Source organism: Trichechus manatus, unplaced genomic scaffold (genome assembly GCF_000243295.1).
Source record: "Trichechus manatus latirostris isolate Lorelei unplaced genomic scaffold, TriManLat1.0 scaffold00200, whole genome shotgun sequence".
Classification (NCBI taxonomy): Eukaryota; Metazoa; Chordata; class Mammalia; order Sirenia; family Trichechidae; genus Trichechus; species Trichechus manatus.
The window spans coordinates 3,955,960-3,971,971 of NW_004444136.1; the positions used below are offsets into that span (position 1 = coordinate 3,955,960).

General features: G+C 44.5%; 1 pseudogene; it reads left to right on the plus strand.

Annotated features, from left to right (window-relative positions):
* Positions 1–9,828: 9,828 nt before the first annotated feature.
* LOC101348556 (serine/threonine-protein kinase ULK4 pseudogene) lies at positions 9,829–11,582 on the plus strand (annotated as a pseudogene).
* The last annotated feature ends 4,430 nt before the right edge of the window (positions 11,583–16,012 follow it).

The following is a 16,012-nucleotide window of genomic DNA, read 5'->3' on the forward strand; positions in this document are numbered from 1 at the left end:
CAGTCTGGGAGTTCAGGGAAGGCTTTGGAGAAAGGGATGTTTGAGCTCTGAGGGATGAAATTCCAACTGCTTTTAATGGGTGGATCTGGCACATGTGTTCAGTCCATGAGGGGTCTTGGTGAGCGGAGGTAGCCATGAGAGGTGTTGCAGAGGGCAGATGAGGGTCCCGTGAAGCCCTAACCCCAGTCAGCCCTAGACAGAGCATCTCTGGGCCTGGCTCATCTGTAAGAAAGGGAGGCAGCTCTGGTTTCTTCAGCCCCATGTCAGGGTCAGGCTGTGAGCTCAGCCCCACACACATTGCATACGTGGAGACTAGGATTTAAGGGGTGCTATCTGAAGGACCAATGGGGGCAACAGGAGGTCCTGAAATGGCTTCACTTTGTTTGTTGTGTCTCAGAGCTCATCAAGATGAGCCACCGTGGGGGAGAGTAACGAGCAAGTGGAGGTCCCTGGTGCTGGGGATGGAGATCTAGGGAACTAGGGATCAAGGTGAATTGAGATGGAGACACCCCTATGTCTGAAGACAATTAAGGTGCACTGGCAGTAAGTCTAATGGAAAGATGATGTGAGGGTCACCCCCGAGGGACCAGGTGTCAAGTGTCACAACAGGGGACAGCTGAGAGTGCACACAAAGGAAGAAATGTAGCCCCCTTCATCATAACTAGTGTGAGTGCCAACCGCGCCATCAGGGTCATCAACAAAATAATGTTCACCTCTGGGATGAGAAGGGCCATCCAGCTCTAGAGATCCATATTTGGAGCAGAGGAGTGAGGATAGCAGCAGGGAAGGCCAGGTAAGATATGCGGTCAGGAGGCCACTGGAATACCAACAGCAGATCAGCAGCAGTGCAAGCCATCGAGGGCTAGAAGAGCAAGAGAGGGATTCCCCACCTGTGGGCAACAGCAAGCGTTACCTAAGACCCAGCCAGAGGGACACAGGGGAAGGCACACTGAAAAGAGGGATCTGAATTGACCCTAAGGGAGACTCTGAGTCACATGCAGACTTTAACTTTGCCTCCCTGAGTTGGGGGTCCCAGGGAACTGAGGGTCTCAGGTGGACATATACTCCAAATTCCATTTATAATCCTAAAATTTAGTTATCCAGGTGTATTAGTTTTCTATGATTGCTGTAACAAATGCCGATAACAAACTTGGTGGCTGTAAACAATAGACATTTATCCTCTCACAGTTCTGGAATTCAGGAGTGTGAAATCAGTATCATTGTGTGGAAATCAAGGACTCCACTGGGCCGTGTGCCCTCTGGAGGCTCTAGGGGAAAATCCGTTCCTTGCATTTTCTAGCTTCTGGTGGCTGCCACCATTCCTTGGTTTGTGGACACATCAATCTTCAAGCCCAGAATCTTCAAATGTCTCCCTGCTAGGTCTACACATCATCTTCTCCTGTGTGTGTGTAAAATCTCCCTCTGCCTGCCTCTTATAAGGGCACTTGTAATTGCATTTGAGATCTGACTTAGTTACCTAGTGCTGCCATAACAACAACAACAATAAAAGAACAGAAATATATTGTCTCACAGTTTTGGAGGCTAGAAGTCCAAATCAAGGCATCAGATCTAGGGGAGGGTCCCTTCTGTTTGGGTGTTCCTTGTCTTGTGGACAGTTCCTCATCTGGTCTCTTCTTCCTATGTGTGTATCTCTCTCGTTCCGTTTATAAAACACCACTCAGAAGGCATTAGGTTTAGGACTCACCCTACTCTGTTTTGACCCCATTAACATAACAAAAGAAAAACCCTTATTTCCAAACAGGGTTATATTTATAGGTACAAGGGTTAAGATTTCAACATAACATTTTAGGGGGCACAATTCAATCCATAATGGGGTTCACTTGGATAATCCGGGATAATCTCCCCATTTCAAGATCCTTAATTTAATCACATCTGCAAAGACCCTTTTACCATATAAGGTCACATTCACAGGTTCCAGGAGCCACTTTTCAGGCTACCTCACCAGGCACTTGGACTCATCTTTCTGAGCTGCCCAGTGGAGAGGCAGCTGTGTTCTTGGAATAGCAGCTGGATGACTGCAGAGTTCTGGGTCCTGGATGTACGGCCTCCATGGACACTTTCCTAGTCCTAGGCACGTCACTGCACTCCCTGGGCATTTGCTTTCAGCTTTGTAAGTGAATTGGTGGCATTAAATCAGCTTCCATGAACCACTAGGGTATCTCTAGATGGGTCCCACGGCATCTGTAAACCCCTAGTCAAATGGGTGCACTGGCAGATGTCACTATTTCTTGGAGCCCTCATTAATATCTCAGAGGGCCTGGGGCCAAAGAAGCTCTTAAAGAATCAGTTGGCCTGCCAGTGACCCTCAGCCCTAGACAGATAACTCTGGGAGCTCCCAAAATTACCCAGGCCTCAGACCCGTTAAGTCAGAAGGGAAGGAAGACACGATATTAACGTGCATTTTCATCTTTCTGGGTGAGTCGAATGTTCAGGCAGGGTGGGAACTATGAACTATGTGACCCTGGATGTCCCCTCCAGGTGTAACAGCTGACAAATCAGTAGAACCTGAGCCGCGTGTCTCAAGTCTGGCTTTACCACGGCATCCTCTGCAGGTGAAGGCATGAAAAACCACAGACTTCTGTCCCACCTCTCAAGCCAGGCATCTGATTTAATTGGTCTGGGTATGGCTCAGGCACCAGGACCTTTCAAGCTCCCCAGGTGATTCCAGTGCTCAGCTCAGGTAGGGAACTCGGCAGCATAAAAAAAGAAGAATTACACAGCCACTTAGGAGCCCTGGCGGCACAGTGGTTAAAGCACTTTGCAGGTGAAAGGTATGGCAGTCTGCTTCTATAACTATTTCAGCCTTGGAAATCCTATGGGGCAATTCTACTCTGTCCTATAGGGTCACTACGTAGCCGGAATTGACTCGACGGCAAAGGGTGTTTTGACAAGGCCATTGCTACGAGTTGCCCCCAACTCATGGAAACATCATGCACAACAGAACAAAATGTTGCCTGGTCCTGTGCCATTCCCACAGTCAATTCCAGTTCAGACCATTGTAATCCATTGGGTTTTAATTCACTGATTTTTGGAAGTGATTACCAGGAATTTCTTCCTAGTCTGTCTTAGTCCGGAAAGTCTGCTGAAACTGTTCAGCGTTATAACAACCCACAAGCCTCCACTGACAGACAGATGGTGGCTGCGAAAGAAGTGCATTGGTTGAGAATCAAACTGGGGCTCTGCATGGAACGTGAAATTCTACCACTGAAACCACCAATGCCCTCCTTCTAACCCGCAGAACAGCCTATTCAAGGCTGACTGTGGAAGTCATTGCTCAAAACTTGACCAATCAGTGAGAGGTTTCCAGACCTCAGGATGTTTAATCATGGTTCTACTGCCTGCGGATCAAGGCATGGATTAGGTGACCTTTAAAAATTCCCAACAATTCCTTGACTTTATAAAAACCAATATCAAGCATGCCCTTGATAGACTCCTTCACCATTTAGACAAGGAATGTAAACAGAATAAAAAGAACTCGAATTCAGGAGGGTGGAAAATGTCATTACTGGTAATGAAAATTACAGGAAGCCTTGCCGACACTTGCTCCCTCCCCGAGACTAACATGAGAACATGTTTTTTCTTCTGATGCAATAATTAAGTTAGCTGAAGAAAACGTTTCTCTGTGCATGCCTCACGGCAGGTTAAATGAAGCCTTAAACTCCAGATAAATGTGATCATCTCAGTTTAAGGAGCCTCTGGGGGCAGACGGGCTTCCCAAGTGGATTAAATGTGAGCAGGGGTGTGCTGGAAGGCTCTGGAGGAAAAATGATAGAGTCCTAAGGCCCAGAAAGATCAACTTTGCTAGAAAATAGAAGAGGATTGGGGTGGCCTCTGAAGCTGGCTGCTGTTGCAGTTCTAGAACCAGAGCCTTGAGGTCAAGACACCAACATGGAAATCACAGCTCAAAGTGTGTCTCATCAGATAGCACCTGGGAGGAAGATACAGACTGAATCAATAGTGAACACTGAGAGATGTCAGACACTGCCCAGGCACCGCAGACACAACAGAGAGCAAACCATACCCACCCCTGCTCTCACGGAGGGTACATTTTAGAGGGGAACAAACCTTAACCTAGGAGTTTCCCATCTGAGTGGAGGAAGGGGTGCTAAGAAAACTGATGGAGCCTGGAGGTGAAGACTGTTGACTTGAGAGCCAAAAAGCTGAGCATAAATAAAACTAGGGTTAGGGTTGGGGGCAGCAGATCAATAGACCACAAGCGAACAAGATTTCCTAATTTATTTGGTTGTAAAACATGTAAATGAATGTTTAGGGAAATGATAAGCTTCGTAAGTATCAATGAAACAAAAATTAACAACTTCTTGAAGAGTGATTTCTCTTCCCTTGAAGAATACTCAAACGATGGCAGTATGGAATAGAATGGATTCTACCCCACCCTGGGGCGGAAGTGTCAACAGGCCCTTTTGAAAAACAATTTGCCATTCTGTGTCAGGTGAAGGTACATATTTTGACTCATTATTTTCACTTGTGAGAATTAATTCCAAGAAACAGTCCAGCATCCCAAAGATTTTATGCACAAGGGTATATAAACCAGTTGCTGTCAAGTCAACCCCAACTCACAGAGACCCCATGTGTGTCAGAGTAGAACTATGCTCCATAGGGTTTTCAATGTCTGATTTTTTTGAAGTAGATCACCAAGCCTTTCTGCCAAGATTCTTCTTTTTGGTTAACAGCCAAGCACAGTAACCATTTGTACCATCAGGGACTCCACAAGAGTATATATCACAGTGCTATTTATCAAAGTTGCCACAGAAGCCAAAGCCTCCTCCTACAACACAGAGAAACCACCTTTATGACCCAGTGGAATATTATTAGACCATCAAAATGAGGTTTATGGAGACATTAAAAATCCTAATAACACAAAAAATGTTTAGTGAAGCAAGCAAGATAAAAAAACATTTTTGTAGCAATTGTGTAAAACTAAGAGGCTACATGGGAAAAAGTGAATTTTTTACAAATCTTCAAGTTGTGGTACTATCAACAGCTATTTCTCATTTTTATTTTCTAAATTATCTATGTTGTTGCTATCGTGTGCCATCAAGTTGATTCTGACTCGTAGTGAGCCTATAGGACAGAGAAGAACTGCAAAATAGGGTTTCCAAGGCTGTAATCTTTACAGAAGCAGACTGCCACATCTTTCTCCTGTGAAGCAGCTGGTGGGTTCAAACTGCTGAACTTTTGATCAGCAGCCAAGCACTTTAACCACTGTGCCATCAGGGCTCCTTTCCAACTTATAGTGACCCCATAATATTACCGAGTAGAACTGCCCTATAGGGTTTCCTAGACCGTAATCTTTAGGGGAGAAGACCCACATCTTTTCTCCCGCAGAGTGGCTGGTGAGTTCAAACCACCGATCTTAGGTTAACACTCAACCATTGCACCATCAAGTTTCCTTAAGTTTTCTATACTTAATATTATTTTATAATGAAAAGAATTATATATTATATATGTATATATGTATGTATATATATATGTGCATGTATATACTTACCACACAATAAAAATTTTCTTTTCATTATATACAAATGTATATATATGTATATATAATGAACATTTGCAATTTCAACATTTTTTACATGTACAGTTCAGTGACATTAACTATGTTCATTGTATTGTGCAACCATCATCACGTGTCTTCAAACATTCTTATCACCCTTAACAGAAGCTCAGTGCCCCCTAAGCAACCACTGCCTCCTTCCCCTTCCCTCCTGCGCCTGGTTACCACTAAAAAATTTGGTCTCTATACATTTGTCTATTCTAGATATTTATATAAGTCTATTTTAGCAGCAAATTAGAAACCATAAATCAATTATTGTGGTCACTATGTTTGTCACTGCTGGTCAAGTGATATATCCCTCACACACACACACAAATACATGTTTTCTATCAGCAGAGCACACACATCTAATCTAGTTACCCTGGCAGAGGTGTAGGTGGCAGCAGTAAACAGTGGTTTCCTTCAGTCTGACAGGCTCCTCTCTGGGACCAGGGCTGGTCTGTGTGGAATCGTTGATCTATCTGAAAGTGTCGCTTATGCTGCTGAATCTAGAAACAAGCTTATATGATGCTTGAACTTTGTACACCCACTCCTCACTTATTGACATGGTTAGGTTCAAAAGACCAGGTCATTACAGGTGAGACTTTAGGCATATTCCATCCCGGGGCAAAATTCTTCATCTGCAAACCTGTGAAATCTAGAATACAAGTTATCTGCTTCCAAACTACAATGGTGCAACAGGCACAAGGTAGACATTTCCATTACAAATGGGAGAAATCAGAGGGAAAGAAGGGATAAGAGGCACCAAGCAAGTCAGCAGAACACATTACATCGGCTCTCAAGGCTTGAAAATAATCCTCTGTTCTCTCTCTGAGGCCAACTGAGCAACAGTCCTGCTCTCCAGACTCAGGGTGTTTGCCATGCTCTATGGATTCTGGGTGGGGGCCCCTCGGCCCCGGGCTTCAGCTCTGCCTTCCAGGCCCACTGGAATGGCAACTCTGCTCCCTTGACTTTGGGCAGCTCCATATTCCTGGTCCATCTGAGTGGCAATCCCACCCTCTCAGCCCCCACAGGCCCCATTCTTCTGCCTCATGGGCATGGCAGCACTGCCCCCTCAGCTTTGGGGCAGCAGATGCAGCCCCAACCGCTGGCACTTGTGAAAGGCAGCCCTACATTCTGGAACTGAGTTGATGAAGATCTGACTCTTTGAAACCTAAGAGGCCATGGCCCCACCCTTTGAGACCCCAGCAGGCTGTGATTCCACCCTTTGAGACCCCAGAGGTTGTGGCCCTACCCTTTGAAACTGAGGTAGCTCTGTTTCCTGTGCTCCTTGTCTCTTCAGCTTATGCTTCCTGGTTCCTTGGCCTCTCAGCCCCTCATTTTCCCCTTGTTTTTTCATTAAGCCCTGTGTATTAGTCAGGGTTCTCCAGAGAAACAGAACCGATAATATATTTTTTACATATACACAGAGAGAGATTTATTTTAAGGAATTGGCTCATACAATTGTGGGGACTTGCAAGTCCAAAAGCCATAAAGTAGGCCAGCAGACTGGAAACTCCAGCCGGATATCTCTGTTATAGTCTTGAAGCAGAATTTCTTCTTCCCTGGGAAACCTCAGTTTTTGCTCTTACGGCCTTAAAATTATTTTGATGAGGCCCACCCACATTATAGAGGGTAATCTGTTTTATTTAAACTCAACTGATCATAGATGTTTATCACATCTACACCTCCACAGCAACATCTAGACTAGTGTTTGACTAACTGGGCACCAGAACCTAACCAAGTTGACACAAAATTAACCATCCCACTCTGCCTCCTGCCTCCCCTACCCTCCACATGCTGTGCAGCACTCAAGAACCCTCCAAGGGACCCCGCCATTGCCATTCTAAAGGAGGAGCCATTCACTTGGCCCCTGAAGTTATTCAATTTATCTGTGGAGGGCTCAAAGTTGTGCCTGGTTTCTAGCTTAATCACATGTGGATTTTTTCTATTTCTCTTTAATGTTGTCAAATGGTTTCAGAAGATACAGTAAGGCAGAGACCCACTCCTCTACCATTTTACCTGGAATTTTCTTCTTTACCCTTCTAAGTAACTACACATCTACTCAAGATCCAGATTTTAAAGAAAGGGCATGGCTTGGCATAAAGGAGTGAGAACAACAGTCCAATCAGAGGAAACAGGAGCCCTTATAACCAGAGAGGTTCACAGGCCTACATGATGTGTGTACATTAATCAGGAAGAAAAATGAAGTACGCTGGGGAGATGGAAGAGCTATACCCCTAAGCTGAGGGATTTTGATGGGTATAAAAAATAAAGGATCCTGGAAGAAACCTCACAGGGGATCTTAACTTAGCTGTTGCAGGTAATTGGTGGTGTTGTTAGAGGCCATCAAGTGGGCTCTGACTCATGGTGGCCTCAGGTACAACGGAACGAAATACTGCCTGGTCTGTGCCATTCTCATGATCGGCTGTGGATTGGACTGTTGTGATTCATAGGGTTTTCACTCGCTGATTTTTAGAAGTAGATTGCAAGGGCTTTCTTCCTAGCATGTGTTAGTCTGGAAGCTCCACTGAAACCTCTTTGGCACCATAATAACATATATGCCTCCACTTACAGACTGGGGGTGCACCTGAGGTGCAGGTATTAAACCTCCTAAATAAGCTTTTTCAAGAGGATTCTGTTTAGAGTCTTTAGGGAAAGGAGCAAAAGGTCAGCAATCTCATTTGTTCACCTCTGAGATGGGTCAGCTGAGGCTGGAAGCAGACCCAGAACACTGACCTCAAAGTCCAATGCTCTTATTGCTCATCCTGCTACACCTACTTGTTCACACAGTGTCCTGTCTTGGTCTGTCACACTCAAATGTGTGGGTGCAGCTCCCCCTCCTGCATAATGTCAGGTTCTCAGTAAGCCAAGTCCTGTTTAGGTGATGAGAACAAGGTCGGTCAGCTCTGCTAAAAGGGATGGGGACACTGACTTTCTTGAAGGAAGTCATTGTTGAAAGGATTGGGAAAGAATCCATGAGACTGGATTCTGAGCCCTCATGCAGGACTCTGTTCCATCAAGAAATCTTTAGACTTGATGTATTAATTTTTAAAAAATGCCATTGAATTGATTCTGACTCGTGGTGACCCCATGTGTTGCAGAGTAGAACTTCACTCCATAAGACTTTCCAGGCTGTGATCTTTTGGCAGCAGATCAGCAGGCCTTTCTTTCAAGGTGCCTCTGGGTGGTTTTGAACTGCCAACCTTTTGGTTAGCAGTTGAGTGTTTAACCATTTGCACCGCCTAGGGAGCTCTAATGGACACATGAGGGTCAGGAAATCCTCTCTACTGAGCATTTAGATGGCAACCTTGCCTTCATAATTTCAAGGTTGTTCAAGATTGTTTATACTGAAATAAGTGGTGCTGTATCCCCACATTATCCTTTTTAAAATGCAATAAAGCCCCCAGTGTAATAGGATTTCATACCCACTAGGATGGCTCTGTGGAGAAAAGACCTGGTGATCTGCTCCCATAAAGATTACAGCCTTGGAAACTATGGGGCAGTCCTAGTCTGTCCTGTAGGGGTGCTATGAGTTGGAAGCAATGGTACACAATAACAGTAAGGATGGTTATAAATAAAAAGATGGACAATAACAAGTGTTAGTGAGGATGTGGAGAAATTGGAACCCTCATACAGTGCTGGTGGGAATGCAATACAGTGCAAACACTTAGGAAGAAAGTTTGGCAATTCCTCAAAAAGTTAAGCATACAGTTACTGTATGACCTAGCAATTCTACTCTTAGATATACACCCAAAAACCCTGAAACTATACGCCCACACAAAAACTTGTACACAAATGTTTATAGCAGTATTATTTATAATAGCCAAAAAGTATAAACAATTCAAATTTGTATAAACTAATCATGGATAAACAAAATGTGAAATACCATACAATTAAACATTATTCAGCCATATAAAGGAAGAAAGTACCGATGTTTGCTACAATATGAATGAACCTCAAAAGCATTATACTAAGTGAAAGAAGCTAGACACAAAAGGCCACGTGTTGTGTGATTTCATTATATGAAATGTCCAGAAAAGGCATTAGAGACAGAAAATACATTAGTGGTTTCTGTGACTTGGGGGAGGAGGCATGAAGACTGACTGCTAATGGGTATGAGGTTTCTTTGGGGGCTGATGAAAATGTTCTAGAAGTAGATAGTAGTGACGGTTGCACAACTTTTTAAATATACATTTTGGAAACATGCTTTCACTAGAAAAGATCAGGACTCAACGAGCACTGAGGATTCCAGCTTTAAAAATGTGATGGAGTGTTCTGAGCCACTAGACTCAAAGGAGCTTTTGAAGAACCCTCAGAGTGGACAAGCAACAGAGTAGAAGACTGGGCAACAATTAAATTTCTCTTTTAGACTACAAAATCCAACTGAATTGAGGCCTAAGAGTACTCTTGGGCGTCAACTTAATGAGTCCATGTTTCTTCTCAGTTCTCGTCCCACCCCAAGAACTAGCACTGCAGTGAGATTAAGTCCTGGTGATGATATGACTTAAAACTCACCACAGAAGACTTCTCCTCTGACAAAGAGTCTAAGTGGATACCTGAGTCAGCAGGACCTGGAATTCCAGAGGAGAAGACTTATCTACACAGACTGAGATCTCGTTGTCAACCCAATTATCAAAAATTTGAAGATAATGAAACAACCACCAGTTAAATTTGATTCCAAAATGTTGCACCTGCCAGCATATTCAGTGGATAAATTAGTATTTCTGAAAGACCAAGACTGGAATGACTTTTTGCAACAAATGTGCTCACAGATCGACTCCACTGAGAAAAGTACTGGGGACTCCCAAGCCAAGCTTAATCTCCTTGGCTATTTGCGAGTGGTAGCTGGTCACAAAGAGGTGGCCACCAGGCTCCTCCACACCCCGCTGTACCAGTTGCTAATCCAGCATTTGTGAATAGCTCCAAACTGGGATTTACAGGCCAAAGTTGCTCGGGTGGTTGATTTACTGGCCTTACACACAACTGAGTTCCAGGAAAATACACTTGTTATCAAGGCAATTACTCTCTTAACTGAATTAATTAGGGAAAACTTTAGGAACAGCAAATTAAAGCAGTGCCTTTTACCAACCCTTGGAGAGTTGATCTATCTTGTAGCCACCCAGGGGGAAACAAAAGAACCCTAGAGAATGCTGGGGTGTTCCCTTGGCTGCATACAAAGTGCTAATGAAGTGCCTTTGGGAAGGAGAATAACGTATTGGGAACTACGTGACACCTAAGATTATTGACATGTCTGCACTACATTTTCTGCTCAGGCCCAGGACTTTATTACAGAAGTTGGACCTGTTTTGTAGTACTTATTCAATCATTCCACTTTTGATTCTCTTACAATAACAGCAATATCGGCCTTGTGTAGAATCACTAGCAATTCTCCTACTGCCTTCCAGAATGTTATTGAGAAGGTGGGCTTGAACATGGTGTTAAATTCCCTGGCTCCTGCCATCTGTAAAGTTCAGCAATATGCATTGACCTTATTCACTGCTATGCTGTCCTGTGGGATTCATCATCAAAGACTTAATCAAGAAAAGGATTTTGTCTCCACAATTATCCTATTATTTGACAACCTCTCAACTTACACTAGGGCAAAAGCCTTCCTGGTTCTTTTATATATTTTGATTCAAAACCATGAAATGTTACTACTCAGCTGCCAAGCGAGACTGGTGTTGTACATCGAGAGAGATAGCAGAAAGACCACTCCAGGCAAGGAGCAACAGAGCGGCAATGAATACCTGTCCAAGTGCCTGGACTTCCCCATCTGTCATACTGTGCAGGAATTGCCACGAATCCTGGGTGACATTCTTAACGCCTTGGCTAATGTTTCTGGCTGTAAACACCCATCAAGTATAAATGAAGGAGCTGAAGCTATATCTTCCCCTGATGTCTATCATGCTTCATCTGGTAACTTCTCAAGTATTTCGACCTCAAGTTATAAGAGAGGAGTTCGTTTTCAGTTATGGAACTACTCTCAGTCAACTATACTAAAAAACCACTGAATTGTCTACTTTGAAACAGTGAATTGTATGGTTATGTGAATTATATCTCAATTTAAAATATATAAAATGTAAGAATATGCAATAAAGCTGTCTATGGTGTTGAGGGATCAAATAGAAATAAATGACTTTTAACCTCATAGGGAGCTGATGCATTTTCTGCTTTTCTTCTTGAGCCTTTCATTTGATGTTGCACTTCATATCTGCTCCTCTATAGGAAAATACAAGGTTAAGAGCAGCATCCATGTGCTCCATGGATTGGAGCAAGAAGAGGCTAGAAGCAGTGAAAGCAATTGAAGATAAAACTTCTACAAAAGATAAAGAACCAAGGACAAATACTGGGAAGTTGCTGTGACATCAGAATAGCAGGACACATGGAAATGAGGAACAGAGTTGTCGGAGGAGCACTTTGGAATATAGCGATGGCTGGCTGACCCAGGGACAAGAGGGTCTATCCAGAGAAAGCCCCAGAATCCTCAGATCCTCAGAGCTCTAGAAGGTCCTATCTGTCATTCGGAATTGGTGCACTAGATAACCCCATTGGTCATTTTGGCTCCACAGTGAGTATAAAAAGGAATAAAGTTCTCAAGCCTCCCCAGTCTTATCCCACTCTTATCCCCAAAAATGCCTCCCCAATGAGCCATGCCTCCCAATATTCATGTCCATCGAATCCACTCCCACATTGAATGTGTGTAGGCCTTGTGTAACCAATAAAACCCAACACAAGTGACACAGCATGGCTTTCACTGCCAGGTGAAAAGAAGCCGTGCGGTTTCTGCCTAGGTCTCTTAGAACACAATGTCTGGGGGAAGCCTGACATCATATAAAATTTCAACTATCCTGAAGTCGCCATGTTGTGAGAAAGCCCAAGCTAGCCACATGGAGTGGTCCTGTGGTGAGAGAGAGATAGCCAAACATCCCCAGTTGTTCCATCCATCCCAGCCCAGATACCAGACATGTGAGTGAAAAAGCCTTCTTGGATGTCCAGTCTAGTTGAGGTTTCAGATGAATCTAGCCCCAGATGACATCTGTCTGCAACTATATGAAAGAGAATCACTTAGCTGAGCCCGGTCAACCCACAGAACCATAAGCAATAATTATAAATTGCTTTAAGCCACTCATTTGGTTTATTACACATAAATAGATAAGTCAAACATTAACCCAGGAAGCTACATTAGGGCCATTTTCTCTGCAGACACTGGAACGAACAAATTCCATGGGTCAGGATAAGAAGGAAGCTGTCACTTCTATCCCCCCAGTGGAATTATTAGATGGCCCAGTTATGGAATACCCATCGATACCATCCTTCTCCACATTTTACTCTTGCCCCCAGAAAGCCAGAGGGATTCCAGCTAGGTCTTCCGATCATGGAGTCCACTGAGTCCACTTGGGCTGCTGCTTCTGGCAGCACCAGTGATCGGTGCAAGGTGCTGGACCTTGACATTTGTCTCCTGCCTGGGTCTCCATTTCTCCACCCCAGAGCTCTGAAATGTCCTGCTGCTACCTGTCACAAGCATAAGTTGATCTCACTAAGGAAACTTGGGAAAGGGAAGAGGCTACAGGAATTAGTGCCTAGCAAGAACCCTGCAGGCTAGACATGAATCCACCACACACCCTAGCACCACCTGCCTGCTGGTTAAGGACTCTGAGTATTTTATATTTTATTACTGGTGGTCCTGGGCCTAGGCTGCAAATAGTGTTTATGCTGGCAAGAGGGGGCAGCGTTTGCTGAGCTGTGTTTTGGGGGAAGTTTGTTCCTTCTGGATGCTGTCAGTTTTCTTCTCTTAATCTTGTGCCAGAGTCAAACAGAGCTTGCTTCTTGAGATGAAAATTCCATCCTCAACCCCATTCCTGGCGCTTCTGGAAGGCACATTCACTCACTCCACAGATGATGCACTTTTCCACCCAAACAGGCTTTGTGTGGTTCCTCATGGGTGTGAAAAGTGTGTCCCCTCTGAATTTCAGGGCCAGGGTCACAGAAATGTAATAGCCTGTAACACTCAGGGCATCGTTCATCAACATTATTGGCAATTTGAGCCCATGATTTCCAGACTGGGGTCTTCAGCAAGTCTGAATGGTCTTCACCAGTGTTGACCCTAATATCAGCCCAGGCCACACCCAGGTAGTTAAGACCTAGAGGAGGTAGGATAGGGGCTTGGGAAGAGAATGGTAAATGCAAGCAGTCTATTAAATATAATCTGTTTAAAAATATCCACCAGCTCATTGAACACACCCACTTCCCCCAAATGACTAGAGTACATAGAGTCAACACAGGATTATTTTTCATGTTTCAGTTGGTGAAAATGGGGACATCTGTGTACACAGTTTGATCCTCAGGGCTTGTAGGGGTCATCCTGCCCTGGGCTGGGGATCTGATTGACTGGAAGCTCACTCTTCACCTGTGCTCCTCTTGGACCACTGGCCTGGAAAGGAACAGTCCAGTGACAGCCAGAAAAGAGCCCACTCTTCACCATCCAGCGAGGGTTTGCTTTCTCTAATGCCTTTGCTTGCTCTCCAGTCCTGACTCCAGTTTCACACTAAGGATGGAAAAACCGAATCACCGGGAAGTAAAGCCATCTAGGTGTGCACTCCACAAAGAGTAAGAGAGTCAGACCAGAACCCAGGAGTGACCCTGTCACCCAGAAGACATGGAGAGGGCTTGAGAATGTTGTGGAAGGCTGGGACAAGAGGACGTTAAATGTATTAAATACTTGGAGGGTAGCTACTGCCAGGATGGGTGGGCCTTGAGTGTGGGCAAGCAGCAGAAGACATCATGTAATGTGGGGGAAGTAACTTAACTGTCTTGAGCCTGTCTCCTCGTCTTTAACATAGTTAGATACAAAGATACTCCAGCTCTCTTTGACAGTGTCATATTGGGCAAATTACATAAACGTAAAAAATGTTTTATAAGGTATATATGTGAAGTATCTTTACCACTATCATTGTTGCCAACAGCAATATCAACATCAAATAGGGCCTAGAGAAAACCATCAACTTAGCCTTCCATCTTTTACCCGCAAACCTGTATTTCTGGCATCTAGTCCTTACCTCCCTGCATGCACATGCTACTCTTCCTAATATCACTCCCCTCAAAAGCTGGCTGGCCTCAGCAACTTGCCTGACCCATACAATGTGGTGGAAGGATTTCTACTGTTGTTAGTTGCTGTCAAGTTAACGCTGACTCATGACACCCCCATGCACAACAGAATGAAATGTTGCCTGATTCTGTGCCACCTTCACAATTGTTGGTGTGCTCGAGTCCATTGTTGCAGCCACTGTATATTTTGAGTGCCTTCCAACCTAGGGGGCTCAACTTCCAGCACTATATTGGACAATATTCTGTTGTGACCCGTAAGGTTTTCATTGGCTAATTTTTGGAAACAGATTGCCAGGTTTTTCTTCGTACTCTGGCATAGTCTGGAAGCTCTGTTGAAATCTGTCCACCATGGGTGATATTGCTGGTATTTGAAATACCAGTGGGATAGCTTCCATCATCAAAGCAACCAGCAAGCCACCACGATACAAGAAATTGACAGACGGTTGGTAGAAGTCTTCACGTTTAGGGCTAAAGAAATTTTATAGCTTCCACCTGGGCTTTTTGGAACACTTGCTCTTGGGATGGTCTCTCTTAGAGCCAAGATCCATGTTGTGAGAAGCCCAAGTCACTTGGAGAGGCTAGGTTTAGGTGTCAACAGCCCAAAGTGAGCCCCTAGTCGATGGCCAGCATGAACTCCCAGCCATGTCAGTGACCCATCTGAGATGACCAGCCTAGTCAAGCTCTCAGATAACTCCAGCCCCAGCCACCATCTGACTGCAACTACATGAGAATTCCCAAACAAGAACCACCCAGCTGAGCCCAGTCATCCCAGAACAGAACCAGGAGAAATAATAATAAATTGCTTCTCTAAGCCACTAAGTTTCGGGGTAGAATATTTAACAAAAAGCTCTTTATCAGATCTCCAAGTATCTGGGCCCCCTGGTTCTCCCTGCCAGAGACCCAAGAGTCTGAACTGTTTTATCTTCTTCCTAGCATGGCCTCGTCTCACACTGCCCCTTGGGTCACTCCCTACTTTCTTCTGTCTCAACAACCAAGCCCAGGGGTTCTTCTTAATTTAAGGCTCTTAAAAGAGGTTCCTTGCAGGGACAAAGATGAGATAACACAGTGACAAGCCCAGGGATCTAACAGTGCCCTACACATACCATTCGTAGCCTGAAGGTGGTGACTTCCACCTTAGATTGATGAGAACCAAGAGAAGCTCTTATAGACTTGCAAACCAAGCTATGAGCTCCTCTAGCTTTCACCCCAATCCCTGCCCCAGAAGAAGCTTGAGCAAAATGAAAGGCAGCGGCAGAGGGTCCCCCGGGCTCTGTTGGGAAGTTTAAAGCTCTCTTTGGTTCTCCAAGTCCCTCCTTCAGCCAGGAGTTC